This window comes from Ranitomeya imitator, chromosome 5, assembly GCF_032444005.1.
Source record: "Ranitomeya imitator isolate aRanImi1 chromosome 5, aRanImi1.pri, whole genome shotgun sequence".
NCBI classification, from domain to species: domain Eukaryota; kingdom Metazoa; phylum Chordata; class Amphibia; order Anura; family Dendrobatidae; genus Ranitomeya; species Ranitomeya imitator.
In genome coordinates, this window is record NC_091286.1 from 561,041,717 (window position 1) to 561,047,716 (window position 6,000).

Below are 6,000 nucleotides of genomic sequence, written 5' to 3' on the forward strand. Positions count from 1 at the left end.
TATAGCAGTCACAGTATCACCTATCTATTGAATGTACAGCAGTTGCAGTACCACATATTGAGACTGCTGTATATATGTATGTGATGTTGTGATTACTGCATATACAATATATAGCTGATATTGCGACTGCTGTATTTACAATATATATTTTAGAGTTGTGTATAAATAGTATATAATGTAGAGATGCTTCTATAGTATGGCACTGTGTACATAGTATATATAGGGTGGAAGCCACACTATATACACTTGCACATCTCTACACTATACAGTATATACAAGGGCTTCTTACAAAATTAGAATATCAACAAAAAGTTAATTTATTTCAGTTCTTCAATACAAAAAGTGAAACGCGTATATTATATAGAGTCATTACAAATAGAGTGATCTGTTTCAAGTGTGTATTTCTGTTACTGTTGATGATTATGGCTTACAGTCAATGAAAACCCAAAAGTCATTATCTCAGTAAATTAGAATAATTAACAAAAAACACCTGCAAAGGTTTCCTAAGCATTAAAACATTTCCCTTAGTCTGCTTCAGTAGGGTCTACAATCATGGGGAAGACTGCTGACTTGACAGATGTCCAGAAGGCAGTCACTGACACACTCCACAAGGAGGGTAAACCACGAAATGTCATTGCTAAAGAAGCTGGCTGTTCATATAGTACTATATCCAAGCATATTAATGGAAAGTTGAGTGAAAGGAAAAAGTGTGGTAGAGAAAGGTGCACAAGCAACAGGGATAACTGCAGCCTTGAAAGAATTGTTAAGAAAAGGACATTCAATAATTTTGGGAGAGATTCACAAGGTGTGAACTGCTGCTGGAGTCATTTCTTCAAGAGCCACCACACACAGACGTATCCAGGACATCGGCTACAAGTGTCACATTCCTTGGTTCAAACCACTCATGACCAATAGACAACACCAGAAGAGTCTTCCTGGGCTAAGGAGAAAAAAACTGGACTGTTGCTCAGTGATCCAAGGTGTTGTTATCAGATGAAAGTAAATTTTGCTTGTAATTTGGAAGTGAAGGTCCCAGAGTCTGGAGGAAGAGTGGAGAGGCCACAATCCAAGCAGCTAGACATCTATTGTGAAGTTTCTACAATCAGTGATGGTTTGGAGAGCCATGTCATCTGCTGGTGTAGGTTCACTGTGTTTTATCAAGACCAAAGTCAGTGCAGACATCTAACAGGAAATTTTAGAGCACTTCATGCTTCCCTCTGCCGACAAGCTATCTGGAGATAGAAATTTCATTCTCCAGCAGGACTTGGCACCTGTCCTCAATGCCAAAATTACCAACACATGGTTTAAAAACAATTGTATCACTGTGCTTGATTGGCCAGCAAACTCGCCTGACCTTAACCCCATAGAGAATCTATGGGGTATTGTAAAGAGGAAGATGAGAGACACCAGACCCCACAATGCAGATGGATCGCCCCCACGTAAGGGCAATGGGGTACTCGGTACCAAGTCCTTCAGTTCTCTCAGCGGGGATGTCACGGTGGCCCGACCCGGACCGTCGCCCTATGAGGGGCGCCCAATAAAAGGGTAGAGTTTGTAGATAACGGTAGTGTTCATGACGCCACCTGTGGTATTCGGTCAGGGTGACCGACGCTGCTTAGGGGTCCGCTGGGGTGATGGAATGGCAGCTAGATGGTATACCTTCCCACAGGTGAAGTATTTCCCCAGGGCTTCCCAGAAGTGTAGATGGTGATGGTGGATGGTGCAAGGTGCGTTGAATAACGAGGACACAATGGGTGCAGTCTCTTTACCTTTACTGAAGGCTTCAGCATCCACAGTCCAGGGTGCCGGATGACAGGGTAGGCAGAGTCTGGCCGGTCTGATGGCAATTCCAGAGTCCCCTTATCCAGGTGGAAATTAGTAGCCTTCCCCTTGCGCACAGTAACGTAGTAGGTCCCTACTTGCATTAGCTCCAATAGGGTCCTCACTCTTGTTACTTCTCTCTCTCTCTGTCCCCCAGATGGATAGGATATAACCCGTATGACGGTGGTGGCCTGAGGCTATTTTATAGGGACCCTAGCGTCGCCCCTCCTTTGCGTTGCCACCTTGTCTGCTTAGGTTCTTAGGTCAGACAGCCAACTTGGAATCGACTGCCCTGCCGGTCTCTGAAATAAAGCGTAGAGTCTATTACTCCCTCGGTGTTCCGGCTACCGGATCTGCGCTCAGTGAGAGGCAGCCTGCTTCTAGCTGGTCTCCCACTGATGTTTTACTCCTGTTGCTAAGACTTCTGTGCTCACTCACTACGGCACACTTCCTTTCTTGCCTTTCCTTAGGAGGCTGCCGCATGGGTTGCAGGCGCAGCTCCGTGTCCTTCTTTCCCTTTCCTGCGCCGAGCCCAGTCTGCTCCTCTCCTCGCCTCCTTCTGGCTCTGACTCTCTCCAACAATGACTGACTCACTTCCTAACCAACCCCCAGTTTTACCCAAGTGTGAGGAGTGGCCTAATAGATAGAACCTTTTGCTCCCCCTGGTGGCCGGCGTGTGAAGTGTGTGTGTGGCTGTGATACCTGGCAGGGTGAACTCCTTCGGTGCCATCAGACGTAACATCGCTCCCCCTGGTGGAAGAATGACATTACTGCAACGACCAGGACTCTGGGGCGCTGCACAGACGAGCTGAATGCTGCTATGAAAGCAACCTGGGCTTCCATAACACCTCAGTAGTGCCACAGGCTGATCATCTCCATGCCACGTCGCATTGATGTAGTAATTGATGGCAAAGGAGCCTCAACCAAGTATTGAGTGCATTTACTGAATATACATTTCCATAGGACAACATTTCGGATTTTAAAATCATTTTTTCAAGCTGGTATTATAAAGTATTCTAATTTACTGAGATAATGACGTTTGAGTTTTCATTGGCAGTAAGTCATAATCATCAACATTAACAGAAATAAAAAGAACTTGGAATACATTACTCTGCTTGTAATTACTCTATATAATATATGAGTCTCACTTTTTGTATTGAAGAACTGAAATAAATTAACTTTTGGGTGATATTCTAATTTTGTGAGATGCACCTGTAGAACGAAAGAACAGCTTTTCTTTAAACCCTATCTTAGTATTGTACATATACCACAAAAAAAAATATTTATAACATGGTAAAATAGCTACAAAGATACAATCTCCTGATCCAAATCCAAATGTCTTGGGCTAAAGCTTAAAAGCTGCTGTTTTATCTCAAGAAATGGAAAGTTTCCCTTCCCCCAGAACACAGATTACAAAGCATCTAGAACACCATCCAGAGTTGCCTAAGAAAATACTTGTCTGGAATGACTCTACATGTCATGTTCACAGACAGAAGCACAAACTAACCTACATGATACAAGCAAGTTCTTTCTGTGAGGTCTACCAGGAAAATCGATTTAGAAGCTTTTGGAGTTTAGATATTACTTTGGCCTCATATAAAATTTAACAATAGCAACAATGTTATTAGATTTGTTGGAGAAAATGGAAATATACACAAATATAACATTTTCTATTCCTAAAAATCCTAAAATTGAGAAATGAATTTCTTATCTACATACATACAGTATATATGTATATATATATATATATATATATATATATATATATGTACAGTATAAGATGGATACATATGCAGAGGATTTTTTGAGATTTGGTCATCATTAGTGTTGAGCGATACCTTCCGATATCGGAAAGTATCGGTATCGGATAGGATCGGCCGATATTCAAAAAATATCGGATATCGCCGATACCGATACCCGATCCCAATGCAAGTCAATGGGACCAAAATATCGGAATTAAAATAAACCCTTTCTTTCCTTGTAGGTTCATTCTACTTGAAGGAAAACAACTAAGAATAATGCAGGATGTATTTGGGGAGGTGGCGGAGACATTAAAGTCATAGAGGTTTAGCCCAATCAAATAGAATAGCATGTTTTTGTTTTTTTTTTAAAGACGTTCGGAGTGACAAAGATATTGACTATGTAAATTTTTTTTTATTTTGTCAGATATTGATGTTTCACTATTCCACGCCCTTCCTCTTCTTTTTTTTTAACTTTTCCCACACTTTCATCTTCATCATCAGCATCTTTGACATCAACTTCTTCTTCACCTTATTCATCTTCTTCTTCATCCTTTACCTTTTTTTTTTTGATTACATTCTTCATATTCATTTTATTCAACTATTATTATTCTTCCTATTCTACATATTCATTTTATTCAACTGTTATTATTCTTCCTATTCTACTTCTTTATCATATTCTCATTTGTGACAGGCATTCCCGTAGTTGTTATCTATAAAAGTTGGAAGATTACACCTTCCGTTCTGCCAGTCACAAAAGTTACATTTGTCCGCGTTCAGTTTGGCCTGCAGCATCAGGCTTTATCCAGGGGCACCACGAGGAGGAACGGACTCACCCCCATACACTGCTTAGTCTTCTTCTGCATATAATTTAGATAATATATTTTGCTCTGATATTAAGTGTTATGCTTAATGTTCTTCTGCTCTTTGTTCTGCAGCCTCTTGTTCTTCTGCTTCTCGGTCTTCCATGTCGTCGTCTCCAGGGTCGTCGTCTCCAGTATCGTCGTCTCCGCCGTCGTCGTCTCCGCCGTCGTCGTTGTCGTCATCGGGGTGGTCTTTCTGGTCGTCGACGTTAGGGTCTTCAACTTGGAAATGTAGCAGAAGGTACAAGAAGGCTGAGAAAATGCCAAGAACCAGCTGATGGAACTGGAACTCGGATGGCTACCCGAAGGTTCAAGAGCCTATGGAACTACAGAGGACCAGCTGACGTTACTGGAACCCGGTTACTAAGCAGGAGGTACCCGTGCTAAAAAGCACTACCAAGGACCGCCTGACGTTGGCGGAACTCGGATACCCAGAAGGAGGCACCTAAGCCAAAGGCTCTGCCCGGAACCAGCTGACGGTACTGGAACCAGGATGGGGAGCAGAAGGTACAAGAGCAAAAGACACTGCCGAGAACCAGCTGACGGTACTGGAACCCGGATGGGTAGCCGAAGGTCCAAGAGCCAATGGAACTACCGAGGACCAGCTGACATTACTGGAACCCGGTTACTAAGCAGGAGGTACCCGTGCCTGAAAGCACTACCAAGGACCACCTGACGTTGGTGGAACTTGGATACCCAGAAGGAGGCACCTAAGCCAAAGGCTCTGCCCGGAACCAGCTGACGGTACTGGAACCAGGATGGGGAGCAGAAGGTACAAGAGCAAAAGACACTGCCGAGAACCAGCTGACGGTGCTGGAACCAGGTGGTGGACCCAAAGGCCCACAGGAGAGGAGAGAACAGCTAGGCCGCGAGGCAGCCGCAGTTACAGAACCCCAACAGTCCTACAGGGGGAGCTGGGCCTACTGGCACCACAGAACCAGCCTTGACTACCAATTCATGCAGCCCACATAGGAAGCTCCTAAACTGGAGGCACCCTGGAGTTGGCTAACCCGACCGCAACACGACGGAGCAAGCATAGGCGTCTCAGCGAGTTTGACACAACCCGGAAACAGCTGACGGTGCTGAAACCAGGTTTGGCACGAGGGAGTACCTGTGACAAAAACACTGCCGAGAACCAGCTGGCGGTGCTGGAACCCGGATGCGTTGCCCCAGTGTGCAAGAGCCAATGGCACGACCGAGGACCAGCTGATGGTGCTGGAACCCGGTTACTAAGCTGTAGGTGCCCGCGCTTAAAAGCACTACCGAGGACCGCCAGGCGTTGGCGGAACTCGGATACCCAGGAGGAGGCACCTAAGCCAAAGGCTCGGCCCGGAACCAGCTGATGGTGCTGGAACCAGGTGGTGGACCCGAAGGCCCACAGGAGAGGAGAGAACAGCTAGGCCGTGAGGCAGCCGCAGTTACCGAACCCCAACAGTCCTACAGGGGGAGCTGGGCCTACTGGCACTACAGAACCAGCCTTGACTACCAATTCATGCAGCCCACATAGGAAGCTCCTAAACTGGAGGCACCCTGGAGTTAGCTAACCCGACCGCATCACGACGGGGCAAGCATAGGCG